Source organism: Denticeps clupeoides, unplaced genomic scaffold (genome assembly GCF_900700375.1).
Source record: "Denticeps clupeoides unplaced genomic scaffold, fDenClu1.1, whole genome shotgun sequence".
Classification (NCBI taxonomy): Eukaryota; Metazoa; Chordata; class Actinopteri; order Clupeiformes; family Denticipitidae; genus Denticeps; species Denticeps clupeoides.
The window spans coordinates 138138-153834 of NW_021629709.1; the positions used below are offsets into that span (position 1 = coordinate 138138).

At 39.1% G+C, this 15697-nt stretch overlaps 11 pseudogenes; all 11 read right to left on the bottom strand.

Annotated features, from left to right (window-relative positions):
• Positions 1–646: 646 nt before the first annotated feature.
• On the bottom strand, positions 647–765 carry LOC114772306 (uncharacterized; annotated as a pseudogene).
• Positions 766–1563: 798 nt separating this feature from the next.
• On the bottom strand, positions 1564–1682 carry LOC114772308 (uncharacterized; annotated as a pseudogene).
• Positions 1683–3311: 1629 nt separating this feature from the next.
• On the bottom strand, positions 3312–3430 carry LOC114772309 (uncharacterized; annotated as a pseudogene).
• A 529-nt stretch (positions 3431–3959) lies between these two features.
• Positions 3960–4078, bottom strand: LOC114772310 (uncharacterized; annotated as a pseudogene).
• A 1366-nt stretch (positions 4079–5444) lies between these two features.
• Positions 5445–5563, bottom strand: LOC114772311 (uncharacterized; annotated as a pseudogene).
• A 1381-nt stretch (positions 5564–6944) lies between these two features.
• LOC114772312 (uncharacterized) lies at positions 6945–7063 on the bottom strand (annotated as a pseudogene).
• A 1086-nt stretch (positions 7064–8149) lies between these two features.
• Positions 8150–8268, bottom strand: LOC114772313 (uncharacterized; annotated as a pseudogene).
• A 1086-nt stretch (positions 8269–9354) lies between these two features.
• Positions 9355–9473, bottom strand: LOC114772315 (uncharacterized; annotated as a pseudogene).
• A 1086-nt stretch (positions 9474–10559) lies between these two features.
• LOC114772316 (uncharacterized) lies at positions 10560–10678 on the bottom strand (annotated as a pseudogene).
• Positions 10679–11766: 1088 nt separating this feature from the next.
• On the bottom strand, positions 11767–11885 carry LOC114772322 (uncharacterized; annotated as a pseudogene).
• Positions 11886–12971: 1086 nt separating this feature from the next.
• On the bottom strand, positions 12972–13090 carry LOC114772317 (uncharacterized; annotated as a pseudogene).
• Positions 13091–15697: the final 2607 nt, after the last annotated feature.

Below are 15697 nucleotides of genomic sequence, written 5' to 3' on the forward strand. Positions count from 1 at the left end.
AGAGGCAATGCAATACTGGGTCGATGAATGGAGCGGATGGAGCAGGCCCTATTGCCGACTCCCTGTTATAAAAATCCGCTTAATATGACATATCAGATATTAAATTGACATCAGGGTGCGTAGCACCTGAAGGCTGAGGGCTGGAAAACCCCACCTAATCGATTCAGCTCCACCCCACTCCATAGCCAAGCCTGTGAATGATCGTTGTAGAGCACACACAGACAAAGAAACCTGAAGAGAAGTTTAAAAAAAAAAAAGAAAAAAGGCGGGAAAACATACTAAAGAAAGAAAGTACCCCGTAACTTACTTTAAAAAAGTTAACAAAGTGATGTAAATACTTTCATTTTAAAAGATTTACAATAGTTAAAGCTTACAGCACCTGGCATTCCCATGTAGTCTCCCATCCAAGTACTAACCAGGCCCAAGCCTTCTTAGCTTCTGAGATCACACAAGATTGAGCAATCTTCAGCTGGCATGTCCGTAAGCAAACTCTGCTTGAAAATCTTGGACTTTAAACAAAAGGACTTTAAAAACATTATAAAGTGCGAAAACTCCCGCTTTACTATCAAATTATGATGGAGAAAAGGCAAAAAAAGATAACAAAGCCATGTAAATACTTTCATTTTAAAAGTTTTTCAATAGTTAAAGCTTACAGCACCTGGTATTCCCATGTAGTCTCCCATCCAAGTACTAACCAGGCCCAAGCCTTCTTAGCTTCTGAGATCAGACAAGATTGGGCATTCTTCAGCTGGTTTGTCCGTACACAAACTCTGCTTGAAAATCTTGAACTTTAAACCAAAAGGGCTTTGAAAACATTATAAAGTGCGAAAACCAAAGGGGCTTGAACACATATCAAAGAGTGAAAACTCCCGCTTTACTGTCAAATTATGATGGAGAAAAGGCAAAAAGTTGGAGTGGTAAGCTTTTATTTGCAAAACAACAAATAAAGTGCACACCTTCTAGAGGCAATGCAATACTGGGTCGATGAATGGAGCGGATGGAGCAGGCCCTATTGCCGACTCCCTGTTATAAAAATCCGCTTAATATGACATATCAGATATTAAATTGACATCAGGGTGCGTAGCACCTGAAGGCCGAGGGCTGGAAAACCCCACCTAATCGATTCAGCTCCACCCCACTCCATAGCCAAGCCTGTGAATGATCGTTGTAGAGCACACACAGACAAAGAAACCTGAAGAGAAGTTTAAAAAAAAAAAAGAAAAAAGGCGGGAAAACATACTAAAGAAAGAAAGTACCCCTTAACTTACTTTAAAAAAGTTAACAAAGTGATGTAAATACTTTCATTTTAAAAGTTTTACATCCAAGTACTAACCAGGCCCAAGCCTTCTTAGCTTCTGAGATAACACAAGATTGAGCAATCTTCAGCTGGCTTGTCCGTAAGCAAACTCTGCATGAAAATCTTGGACTTTAAACAAAAGGACTTTGAAAACATTATAAAGTGCGAAAACTCCCGCTTTACTATCAAATTATGATGGAGAAAAGGCAAAAAAAGATAACAAAGCCATGTAAATACTTTCATTTTAAAAGTTTTTCAATAGTTAAAGCTTACAGCACCTGGTATTCCCATGTAGTCTCCCATCCAAGTACTAACCAGGCCCAAGCCTTCTTAGCTTCTGAGATCAGACAAGATTGGGCATTCTTCAGCTGGTTTGTCCGTACACAAACTCTGCTTGAAAATCTTGAACTTTAAACCAAAAGGGCTTTGAAAACATTATAAAGTGCGAAAACTCCCGCTTTACTGTCAAATTATGATGGAGAAAAGGCAAAAAAAGATAACAAAGCCATGTAAATACTTTCATTTGAAAAGTTTTTCAATAGTTAAAGCTTACAGCACCTGGTATTCCCAGGTAGTCTCCCATCCAAGTAATAACCAGGCCCAAGCCTTCTTAGATCAGACAAGATTGGGCATTCTTCAGGTGGTTTGTCTGTACACAAACTCTGCTTGAAAATCTTGAACTTTAAACCAAAGGGGCTTGAACACATATCAAAGAGTGAAAACTCTCGCTTTACTGTCAAATTATGATGGAGAAAAGGCAAAAAGTTGGAGTGGTAAGCTTTTATTTGCAAAAGTCAAGTCAAGTCAAGTCAAGTCAACTTTATTGTCAATTCTGCCACATGTACAGGACATGCAGAGAATTGAAATTACGTTACTCTCTGACCCATAAAAATAACATAAAATACAAAAACAGTAACAGTAACGAATACAGAGTATAAATACAATTTAAAAAGAAAGGCACAATATACAATTTTAAAGACACCATATACAAATAAGGGCACATGGTGGAGAGTGCAACATCAGGAGAGTGCAAAAACCAATAGTGCAACAGAGTTTTAAGTTTAAAGTGACGAAGTGAAAGTGAGGTAGATGGCAGACCAGAGCTGCACAGAGTGACTGGTGCATGGTCAGTTTGTGTGATTTAGAGTTCAGAAAGTTTGTGGAGCAGAAGAGGGGAGTGAGGGGAGTGGGGGCAGAGCCGGGAGGGAGTTGAGTTTCCTGACCGCCTGATGGGTGAAGCTGTCCTTCAGTCTGCTGGTCCTGGCCTGGAGACTCCGCAGTCTCCTCCCTGATGGCAGCAGGCTGAAGAAGGTTTGCATTGGGTGGGTGGGATCAGCTGCAAAACAACAAATAAAGTGCACACCTTCTAGAGGTAATGCAATACTGGGTCGATGATTGGAGCGGATGGTGCAGGCCCTATTGCCGACTCCCTGTTATAAAAATCCGCTTAATATGACATATCAGATATTACATTGACATCAGGGTGCGTAGCACCTGAAGGCCGAGGGCTGGAAAACCCCACCTAATCGATTCAGCTCCACCCCACTCCATAGCCAAGCCTGTGAATGATCGTTGTAGAGCACACACAGACAAAGAAACCTGAAGAGAAGTTTAAAAAAAAAAAAGAAAAAAGGCGGGAAAACATACTAAAGAAAGAAAGTACCCCTTAACTTACTTTAAAAAAGTTAACAAAGTGATGTAAATACTTTCATTTTAAAAGTTTTACAATAGTTAAAGCTTACAGCACCTGGCATTCCCATGTAGTCTCCCATCCAAGTACTAACCAGGCCCAAGCCTTCTTAGCTTCTGAGATCACACAAGATTGAGCAATCTTCAGCTGGCATGTCCGTAAGCAAACTCTGCTTGAAAATCTTGGACTTTAAACAAAAGGACTTTGAAAACATTATAAAGTGCGAAAACTCCCGCTTTACTATCAAATTATGATGGAGAAAAGGCAAAAAAAGATAACAAAGCCATGTAAATACTTTCATTTTAAAAGTTTTTCAATAGTTAAAGCTTACAGCACCTGGTATTCCCATGTAGTCTCCCATCCAAGTACTAACCAGGCCCAAGCCTTCTTAGCTTCTGAGATCAGACAAGATTGGGCATTCTTCAGCTGGTTTGTCCGTACACAAACTCTGCTTGAAAATCTTGAACTTTAAACCAAAAGGACTTTGAACACATATCAAAGAGTGAAAACTCCCGCTTTACTGTCAAATTATGATGGAGAAAAGGCAAAAAGTTGGAGTGGTAAGCTTTTATTTGCAAAACAACAAATAAAGTGCACACCTTCTAGAGGCAATGCAATACTGGGTCGATGAATGGAGCGGATGGAGCAGGCCCTATTGCCGACTCCCTGTTATAAAAATCCGCTTAATATGACATATCAAATATTAAATTGACATCAGGGTGCGTAGCACCTGAAGGCCGAGGGCTGGAAAACCCCACCTAATCGATTCAGCTCCACCCCACTCCATAGCCAAGCCTGTGAATGATAGTTGTAGAGCACACACAGACAAAGAAACCTGAAGAGAAGTTTAAAAAAAAAAAAAGAAAAAAGGCGGGAAAACATACTAAAGAAAGAAAGTACCCCTTAACTTACTTTAAAAAAGTTAACAAAGTGATGTAAATACTTTCATTTTAAAAGTTTTACAATAGTTAAAGCTTACAGCACCTGGTATTCCCATGTAGTCTCCCATCCAAGTACTAACCAGGCCCAAGCCTTCTTAGCTTCTGAGATCAGACAAGATTGGGCATTCTTCAGCTGGTTTGTCCGTACACAAACTCTGCTTGAAAATCTTGAACTTTAAACCAAAAGGACTTTGAAAACATTATAAAGTGCGAAAACTCCCGCTTTACTGTCAAATTATGATGGAGAAAAGGCAAAAAAAGCTAACAAAGCCATGTAAATACTTTCATTTGAAAAGTTTTTCAATAGTTAAAGCTTACAGCACCTGGTATTCCCAGGTAGTCTCCCATCCAAGTAATAACCAGGCCCAAGCCTTCTTAGCTTCTGAGATCAGACAAGATTGGGCATTCTTCAGCTGGTTTGTCTGTACACAAACTCTGCTTGAAAATCTTGAACTTTAAACCAAAGGGGCTTGAACACATATCAAAGAGTGAAAACTCCCGCTTTACTGTCAAATTATTATGGAGAAAAGGCAAAAAGTTGGAGTGGTAAGCTTTTATTTGCAAAACAACAAATAAAGTGCACACCTTCTAGAGGCAATGCAATACTGGGTCGATGAATGGAGCGGATGGAGCAGGCCCTATTGCCGACTCCCTGTTATAAAAATCCGCTTAATATGACATATCAGATATTAAATTGACATCAGGGTGCGTAGCACCTGAAGGCCGAGGGCTGGAAAACCCCACCTAATCGATTCAGCTCCACCCCACTCCATAGCCAAGCCTGTGAATGATCGTTGTAGAGCACAAACAGACAAAGAAACCTGAAGAGAAGTTTAAAAAAAAAAAAGAAAAAAGGCGGGAAAACATACTAAAGAAAGAAAGTACCCCGTAACTTACTTTAAAAAAGTTAACAAAGTGATGTAAATACTTTCATTTTAAAAGTTTTTCAATAGTTAAATCTTACAGCACCTGGTATTCCCATGTAGTCTCCCATCCAAGTACTAACCAGGCCCAAGCCTTCTTAGCTTCTGAGATCAGACAAGATTGGGCATTCTTCAGCTGGTTTGTCCGTACACAAACTCTGCTTGAAAATCTTGAACTTTAAACCAAAAAGGCTTTGAAAACATTATAAAGTGCGAAAACTCCCGCTTTACTGTCAAATTATGATGGAGAAAAGGCAAAAAAAGCTAACAAAGCCATGTAAATACTTTCATTTGAAAAGTTTTTCAATAGTTAAAGCTTACAGCACCTGGCATTCCCATGTAGTCTCCCATCCAAGTACTAACCAGGCCCAAGCCTTCTTAGCTTCTGAGATCACACAAGATTGAGCAATCTTCAGCTGGCATGTCCGTAAGCAAACTCTGCTTGAAAATCTTGGACTTTAAACAAAAGGACTTTGAAAACATTATAAAGTGCGAAAACTCCCGCTTTACTATCAAATTATGATGGAGAAAAGGCAAAAAAAGATAACAAAGCCATGTAAATACTTTCATTTTAAAAGTTTTTCAATAGTTAAAGCTTACAGCACCTGGTATTCCCATGTAGTCTCCCATCCAAGTACTAACCAGGCCCAAGCCTTCTTAGCTTCTGAGATCAGACAAGATTGGGCATTCTTCAGCTGGTTTGTCCGTACACAAACTCTGCTTGAAAATCTTGAACTTTAAACCAAAAGGGCTTTGAAAACATTATAGAGTGCGAAAACTCCCGCTTTACTGTCAAATTATGATGGAGAAAAGGCAAAAAAAGCTAACAAAGCCATGTAAATACTTTCATTTTAAAAGTTTTTCAATAGTTAAATCTTACAGCACCTGGTATTCCCATGTAGTCTCCCATCCAAGTACTAACCAGGCCCAAGCCTTCTTAGCTTCTGAGATCAGACAAGATTGGGCATTCTTCAGCTGGTTTGTCCGTACACAAACTCTGCTTGAAAATCTTGAACTTTAAACCAAAAAGGCTTTGAAAACATTATAAAGTGCGAAAACTCCCGCTTTACTGTCAAATTATGATGGAGAAAAGGCAAAAAAAAGCTAACAAAGCCATGTAAATACTTTCATTTGAAAAGTTTTTCAATAGTTAAAGCTTACAGCACCTGGTATTCCCAGGTAGTCTCCCATCCAAGTAATAACCAGGCCCAAGCCTTCTTAGCTTCTGAGATCAGACAAGATTCGGCAGTCTTCAGCTGGTTTGTCTGTACACAAACTCTGCTTGAAAATCTTGAACTTTAAAGCAAAGGGGCTTGAACACATATCAAAGAGTGAAAACTCCCGCTTTACTGTCAAATTATGATGGAGAAAAGGCAAAAAGTTGGAGTGGTAAGCTTTTATTTGCAAAACAACAAATAAAGTGCACACCTTCTAGAGGCAATGCAATACTGGGTCGATGAATGGAGCGGATGGAGCAGGCCCTATTGCCGACTCCCTGTTATAAAAATCCGCTTAATATGACATATCAGATATTAAATTGACATCAGGGTGCGTAGCACCTGAAGGCCGAGGGCTGGAAAACCCCACCTAATCGATTCAGCTCCACCCCACTCTATAGCCAAGCCTGTGAATGATCGTTGTAGAGCACACACAGACAAAGAAATCTGAAGAAAAGTTTAAAAAAAAAAAAAAAAAAAAAGAAAAGAAAAAAGGCGGGAAAACATACTAAAGAAAGAAAGTACACCTTAACTTACTTTAAAAAAGTTAACAAAGTAATGTAAATACTTTCATTTTAAAAGTTTTACAATAGTTAAAGCTTACAGCACCTGGCATTCCCATGTAGTCTCCCATCCAAGTACTAACCAGGCCCAAGCCTTCTTAGCTTCTGAGATCACACAAGATTGAGCAATCTTCAGCTGGCATGTCCGTAAGCAAACTCTGCTTGAAAATCTTGGACTTTAAACAAAAAGACTTTGAAAACATTATAAAGTGCGAAAACTCCCGCTTTACTATCAAATTATGATGGAGAAAAGGCAAAAAAAGATAACAAAGCCATGTAAATACTTTCATTTTAAAAGTTTTTCAATAGTTAAAGCTTACAGCACCTGGTATTCCCATGTAGTCTCCCATCCAAGTACTAACCAGGCCCAAGCCTTCTTAGCTTCTGAGATCAGACAAGATTGGGCATTCTTCAGCTGGTTTGTCCGTACACAAACTCTGCTTGAAAATCTTGAACTTTAAACCAAAAGGGCTTTGAAAACATTATAAAGTGCGAAAACTCCCGCTTTACTGTCAAATTATGATGGAGAAAAGGCAAAAAAAGCTAACAAAGCCATGTAAATACTTTCATTTGAAAAGTTTTTCAATAGTTAAAGCTTACAGCACCTGGTATTCCCAGGTAGTCTCCCATCCAAGTAATAACCAGGCCCAAGCCTTCTTAGCTTCTGAGATCAGACAAGATTCGGCAGTCTTCAGCTGGTTTGTCTGTACACAAACTCTGCTTGAAAATCTTGAACTTTAAAGCAAAGGTGCTTGAACACATATCAAAGAGTGAAAACTCCCGCTTTACTGTCAAATTATGATGGAGAAAAGGCAAAAAGTTGGAGTGGTAAGCTTTTATTTGCAAAACAACAAATAAAGTGCACACCTTCTAGAGGCAATGCAATACTGGGTCGATGAATGGAGCGGATGGAGCAGGCCCTATTGCCGACTCCCTGTTGTAAAAATCCGCTTAATATGACATATCAGATATTAAATTGACATCAGGGTGCGTAGCACCTGAAGGCCGAGGGCTGGAAAACCCCACCTAATCGATTCAGCTCCACCCCACTCCATAGCCAAGCCTGTGAATGATCATTGTAGAGCACACACAGACAAAGAAACCTGAAGAGAAGTTTAAAAAAAAAAAAGAAAAAAGGCGGGAAAACATACTAAAGAAAGAAAGTACACCTTAACTTACTTTAAAAAAGTTAACAAAGTAATGTAAATAGTTTCATTTTAAAAGTTTTACAATAGTTAAAGCTTACAGCACCTGGCATTCCCATGTAGTCTCCCATCCAAGTACTAACCAGGCCCAAGCCTTCTTAGCTTCTGAGATCACACAAGATTGAGCAATCTTCAGCTGGCATGTCCGTAAGCAAACTCTGCTTGAAAATCTTGGACTTTAAACAAAAAGACTTTGAAAACATTATAAAGTGCGAAAACTCCCGCTTTACTATCAAATTATGATGGAGAAAAGGCAAAAAAAGATTACAAAGCCATGTAAATACTTTCATTTTAAAAGTTTTTCAATAGTTAAAGCTTACAGCACCTGGTATTCCCATGTAGTCTCCCATCCAAGTACTAACCAGGCCCAAGCCTTCTTAGCTTCTGAGATCAGACAAGATTGGGCATTCTTCAGCTGGTTTGTCCGTACACAAACTCTGCTTGAAAATCTTGAACTTTAAACCAAAAGGGCTTTGAAAACATTATAAAGTGCGAAAACTCCCGCTTTACTGTCAAATTATGATGGAGAAAAGGCAAAAAAAGCTAACAAAGCCATGTAAATACTTTCATTTGAAAAGTTTTTCAATAGTTAAAGCTTACAGCACCTGGTATTCCCAGGTAGTCTCCCATCCAAGTAATAACCAGGCCCAAGCCTTCTTAGCTTCTGAGATCAGACAAGATTCGGCAGTCTTCAGCTGGTTTGTCTGTACACAAACTCTGCTTGAAAATCTTGAACTTTAAAGCAAAGGTGCTTGAACACATATCAAAGAGTGAAAACTCCCGCTTTACTGTCAAATTATGATGGAGAAAAGGCAAAAAGTTGGAGTGGTAAGCTTTTATTTGCAAAACAACAAATAAAGTGCACACCTTCTAGAGGCAATGCAATACTGGGTCGATGAATGGAGCGGATGGAGCAGGCCCTATTGCCGACTCCCTGTTGTAAAAATCCGCTTAATATGACATATCAGATATTAAATTGACATCAGGGTGCGTAGCACCTGAAGGCCGAGGGCTGGAAAACCCCACCTAATCGATTCAGCTCCACCCCACTCCATAGCCAAGCCTGTGAATGATCGTTGTAGAGCACACACAGACAAAGAAACCTGAAGAGAAGTTTAAAAAAAAAAAAGAAAAAAGGCGGGAAAACATACTAAAGAAAGAAAGTACACCTTAACTTACTTTAAAAAAGTTAACAAAGTAATGTAAATACTTTCATTTTAAAAGTTTTACAATAGTTAAAGCTTACAGCACCTGGCATTCCCATGTAGTCTCCCATCCAAGTACTAACCAGGCCCAAGCCTTCTTAGCTTCTGAGATCACACAAGATTGAGCAATCTTCAGCTGGCATGTCCGTAAGCAAACTCTGCTTGAAAATCTTGGACTTTAAACAAAAAGACTTTGAAAACATTATAAAGTGCGAAAACTCCCGCTTTACTATCAAATTATGATGGAGAAAAGGCAAAAAAAGATAACAAAGCCATGTAAATACTTTCATTTTAAAAGTTTTTCAATAGTTAAAGCTTACAGCACCTGGTATTCCCATGTAGTCTCCCATCCAAGTACTAACCAGGCCCAAGCCTTCTTAGCTTCTGAGATCAGACAAGATTGGGCATTCTTCAGCTGGTTTGTCCGTACACAAACTCTGCTTGAAAATCTTGAACTTTAAACCAAAAGGGCTTTGAAAACATTATAAAGTGCGAAAACTCCCGCTTTACTGTCAAATTATGATGGAGAAAAGGCAAAAAAAGCTAACAAAGCCATGTAAATACTTTCATTTGAAAAGTTTTTCAATAGTTAAAGCTTACAGCACCTGGTATTCCCAGGTAGTCTCCCATCCAAGTAATAACCAGGCCCAAGCCTTCTTAGCTTCTGAGATCAGACAAGATTCGGCAGTCTTCAGCTGGTTTGTCTGTACACAAACTCTGCTTGAAAATCTTGAACTTTAAAGCAAAGGTGCTTGAACACATATCAAAGAGTGAAAACTCCCGCTTTACTGTCAAATTATGATGGAGAAAAGGCAAAAAGTTGGAGTGGTAAGCTTTTATTTGCAAAACAACAAATAAAGTGCACACCTTCTAGAGGCAATGCAATACTGGGTCGATGAATGGAGCGGATGGAGCAGGCCCTATTGCCGACTCCCTGTTGTAAAAATCCGCTTAATATGACATATCAGATATTAAATTGACATCAGGGTGCGTAGCACCTGAAGGCCGAGGGCTGGAAAACCCCACCTAATCGATTCAGCTCCACCCCACTCCATAGCCAAGCCTGTGAATGATCGTTGTAGAGCACACACAGACAAAGAAACCTGAAGAGAAGTTTAAAAAAAAAAAAGAAAAAAGGCGGGAAAACATACTAAAGAAAGAAAGTACACCTTAACTTACTTTAAAAAAGTTAACAAAGTAATGTAAATACTTTCATTTTAAAAGTTTTACAATAGTTAAAGCTTACAGCACCTGGCATTCCCATGTAGTCTCCCATCCAAGTACTAACCAGGCCCAAGCCTTCTTAGCTTCTGAGATCACACAAGATTGAGCAATCTTCAGCTGGCATGTCCGTAAGCAAACTCTGCTTGAAAATCTTGGACTTTAAACAAAAAGACTTTGAAAACATTATAAAGTGCGAAAACTCCCGCTTTACTATCAAATTATGATGGAGAAAAGGCAAAAAAAGATAACAAAGCCATGTAAATACTTTCATTTTAAAAGTTTTTCAATAGTTAAAGCTTACAGCACCTGGTATTCCCATGTAGTCTCCCATCCAAGTACTAACCAGGCCCAAGCCTTCTTAGCTTCTGAGATCAGACAAGATTGGGCATTCTTCAGCTGGTTTGTCCGTACACAAACTCTGCTTGAAAATCTTGAACTTTAAACCAAAAGGGCTTTGAAAACATTATAAAGTGCGAAAACTCCCGCTTTACTGTCAAATTATGATGGAGAAAAGGCAAAAAAAGCTAACAAAGCCATGTAAATACTTTCATTTGAAAAGTTTTTCAATAGTTAAAGCTTACAGCACCTGGTATTCCCAGGTAGTCTCCCATCCAAGTAATAACCAGGCCCAAGCCTTCTTAGCTTCTGAGATCAGACAAGATTCGGCAGTCTTCAGCTGGTTTGTCTGTACACAAACTCTGCTTGAAAATCTTGAACTTTAAAGCAAAGGGGCTTGAACACATATCAAAGAGTGAAAACTCCCGCTTTACTGTCAAATTATGATGGAGAAAAGGCAAAAAGTTGGAGTGGTAAGCTTTTATTTGCAAAACAACAAATAAAGTGCACACCTTCTAGAGGCAATGCAATACTGGGTCGATGAATGGAGCGGATGGAGCAGGCCCTATTGCCGACTCCCTGTTGTAAAAATCCGCTTAATATGACATATCAGATATTAAATTGACATCAGGGTGCGTAGCACCTGAAGGCCGAGGGCTGGAAATCCCCACCTAATCGATTCAGCTCCACCCCACTCCATAGCCAAGCCTGTGAATGATCGTTGTAGAGCACACACAGACAAAGAAACCTGAAGAGAAGTTTAAAAAAAAAAAAAGAAAAAAGGCGGGAAAACATACTAAAGAAAGAAAGTACACCTTAACTTACTTTAAAAAAGTTAACAAAGTAATGTAAATACTTTCATTTTAAAAGTTTTACAATAGTTAAAGCTTACAGCACCTGGCATTCCCATGTAGTCTCCCATCCAAGTACTAACCAGGCCCAAGCCTTCTTAGCTTCTGAGATCACACAAGATTGAGCAATCTTCAGCTGGCATGTCCGTAAGCAAACTCTGCTTGAAAATCTTGGACTTTAAACAAAAAGACTTTGAAAACATTATAAAGTGCGAAAACTCCCGCTTTACTATCAAATTATGATGGAGAAAAGGCAAAAAAAAGATAACAAAGCCATGTAAATACTTTCATTTTAAAAGTTTTTCAATAGTTAAAGCTTACAGCACCTGGTATTCCCATGTAGTCTCCCATCCAAGTACTAACCAGGCCCAAGCCTTCTTAGCTTCTGAGATCAGACAAGATTGGGCATTCTTCAGCTGGTTTGTCCATACACAAACTCTGCTTGAAAATCTTGAACTTTAAACCAAAAGGGCTTTGAAAACATTATAAAGTGCGAAAACTCCCGCTTTACTGTCAAATTATGATGGAGAAAAGGCAAAAAAAGCTAACAAAGCCATGTAAATACTTTCATTTGAAAAGTTTTTCAATAGTTAAAGCTTACAGCACCTGGTATTCCCAGGTAGTCTCCCATCCAAGTAATAACCAGGCCCAAGCCTTCTTAGCTTCTGAGATCAGACAAGATTCGGCAGTCTTCAGCTGGTTTGTCTGTACACAAACTCTGCTTGAAAATCTTGAACTTTAAAGCAAAGGGGCTTGAACACATATCAAAGAGTGAAAACTCCCGCTTTACTGTCAAATTATGATGGAGAAAAGGCAAAAAGTTGGAGTGGTAAGCTTTTATTTGCAAAACAACAAATAAAGTGCACACCTTCTAGAGGCAATGCAATACTGGGTCGATGAATGGAGCGGATGGAGCAGGCCCTATTGCCGACTCCCTGTTGTAAAAATCCGCTTAATATGACATATCAGATATTAAATTGACATCAGGGTGCGTAGCACCTGAAGGCCGAGGGCTGGAAAACCCCACCTAATCGATTCAGCTCCACCCCACTCCATAGCCAAGCCTGTGAATGATCGTTGTAGAGCACACACAGACAAAGAAACCTGAAGAGAAGTTTAAAAAAAAAAAAGAAAAAAGGCGGGAAAACATACTAAAGAAAGAAAGTACACCTTAACTTACTTTAAAAAAGTTAACAAAGTAATGTAAATACTTTCATTTTAAAAGTTTTACAATAGTTAAAGCTTACAGCACCTGGCATTCCCATGTAGTCTCCCATCCAAGTACTAACCAGGCCCAAGCCTTCTTAGCTTCTGAGATCACACAAGATTGAGCAATCTTCAGCTGGCATGTCCGTAAGCAAACTCTGCTTGAAAATCTTGGACTTTAAACAAAAGGACTTTGAAAACATTATAAAGTGCGAAAACTCCCGCTTTACTATCAAATTATGATGGAGAAAAGGCAAAAAAAGATAACAAAGCCATGTAAATACTTTCATTTTAAAAGTTTTTCAATAGTTAAAGCTTACAGCACCTGGTATTCCCATGTAGTCTCCCATCCAAGTACTAACCAGGCCCAAGCCTTCTTAGCTTCTGAGATCAGACAAGATTGGGCATTCTTCAGCTGGTTTGTCCGTACACAAACTCTGCTTGAAAATCTTGAACTTTAAACCAAAAGGGCTTTGAAAACATTATAAAGTGCGAAAACTCCCGCTTTACTGTCAAATTATGATGGAGAAAAGGCAAAAAAAGCTAACAAAGCCATGTAAATACTTTCATTTGAAAAGTTTTTCAATAGTTAAAGCTTACAGCACCTGGTATTCCCAGGTAGTCTCCCATCCAAGTAATAACCAGGCCCAAGCCTTCTTAGCTTCTGAGATCAGACAAGATTCGGCAGTCTTCAGCTGGTTTGTCTGTACACAAACTCTGCTTGAAAATCTTGAACTTTAAAGCAAAGGGGCTTGAACACATATCAAAGAGTGAAAACTCCCGCTTTACTGTCAAATTATGATGGAGAAAAGGCAAAAAGTTGGAGTGGTAAGCTTTTATTTGCAAAACAACAAATAAAGTGCACACCTTCTAGAGGCAATGCAATACTGGGTCGATGAATGGAGCGGATGGAGCAGGCCCTATTGCCGACTCCCTGTTGTAAAAATCCGCTTAATATGACATATCAGATATTAAATTGACATCAGGGTGCGTAGCACCTGAAGGCCGAGGGCTGGAAAATCCCACCTAATCGATTCAGCTCCACCCCACTCCATAGCCAAGCCTGTGAATGATCGTTGTAGAGCACACACAGACAAAGAAACCTGAAGAGAAGTTTAAAAAAAAAAAAAGAAAAAAGGCGGGAAAACATACTAAAGAAAGAAAGTACACCTTAACTTACTTTAAAAAAGTTAACAAAGTAATGTAAATACTTTCATTTTAAAAGTTTTACAATAGTTAAAGCTTACAGCACCTGGCATTCCCATGTAGTCTCCCATCCAAGTACTAACCAGGCCCAAGCCTTCTTAGCTTCTGAGATCACACAAGATTGAGCAATCTTCAGCTGGCATGTCCGTAAGCAAACTCTGCTTGAAAATCTTGGACTTTAAACCAAAAGGGCTTTGAAAACATTATAAAGTGCGAAAACTCCCGCTTTACTGTCAAATTATGATGGAGAAAAGGCAAAAAAAGCTAACAAAGCCATGTAAATACTTTCATTTGAAAAGTTTTTCAATAGTTAAAGCTTACAGCACCTGGTATTCCCAGGTAGTCTCCCATCCAAGTAATAACCAGGCCCAAGCCTTCTTAGCTTCTGAGATCAGACAAGATTCGGCAGTCTTCAGCTGGTTTGTCTGTACACAAACTCTGCTTGAAAATCTTGAACTTTAAAGCAAAGGTGCTTGAACACATATCAAAGAGTGAAAACTCCCGCTTTACTGTCAAATTATGATGGAGAAAAGGCAAAAAGTTGGAGTGGTAAGCTTTTATTTGCAAAACAACAAATAAAGTGCACACCTTCTAGAGGCAATGCAATACTGGGTCGATGAATGGAGCGGATGGAGCAGGCCCTATTGCCGACTCCCTGTTGTAAAAATCCGCTTAATATGACATATCAGATATTAAATTGACATCAGGGTGCGTAGCACCTGAAGGCCGAGGGCTGGAAAACCCCACCTAATCGATTCAGCTCCACCCCACTCCATAGCCAAGCCTGTGAATGATCGTTGTAGAGCACACACAGACAAAGAAACCTGAAGAGAAGTTTAAAAAAAAAAAAGAAAAAAGGCGGGAAAACATACTAAAGAAAGAAAGTACACCTTAACTTACTTTAAAAAAGTTAACAAAGTAATGTAAATACTTTCATTTTAAAAGTTTTACAATAGTTAAAGCTTACAGCACCTGGCATTCCCATGTAGTCTCCCATCCAAGTACTAACCAGGCCCAAGCCTTCTTAGCTTCTGAGATCACACAAGATTGAGCAATCTTCAGCTGGCATGTCCGTAAGCAACTCTGCTTGAAAATCTTGGACTTAAACAAAAGGACTTTGAAAACATTATAAAGTGCGAAAACTCCCGCTTTACTATCAAATTATGATGGAGAAAAGGCAAAAAAAGATAACAAAGCCATGTAAATACTTTCATTTTAAAAGTTTTTCAATATTTAAAGCTTACAGCACCTGGTATTCCCATGTAGTCTCCCATCCAAGTACTAACCAGGCCCAAGCCTTCTTAGCTTCTGAGATCAGACAAGATTGGGCATTCTTCAGCTGGTTTGTCCCGTACACAAACTCTGCTTGAAAATCTTGAACTTTAAACCAAAAGGGCTTTGAAAACATTATAAAGTGCGAAAACTCCCGCTTTACTGTCAAATTATGATGGAGAAAAGGCAAAAAAAAGCTAACAAAGCCATGTAAATACTTTCATTTGAAAGTTTTTCAATAGTTAAAGCTTACAGCACCTGGTATTCCCAGGTAGTCTCCCATCCAAGTAATAACCAGGCCCAAGCCTTCTTAGCTTCTGAGATCAGACAAGATTCGGCAGTCTTCAGCTGGTTTGCCTGTACACAAACTCTGCTTGAAAATCTTGAACTTTAAACCAACGGGGCTTGAACACATATCAAAGAGTGAAAACTCCCGCTTTACTGTCTAATTATGATGGACAAAAGGCAAAAAGTTGGAGTGGTAAGCTTTTATTTGCAAAACAACAAATAAAGTGCACACCTTCTAGAGGCAATGCAATACTGGGTCGATGATGGAGCGGA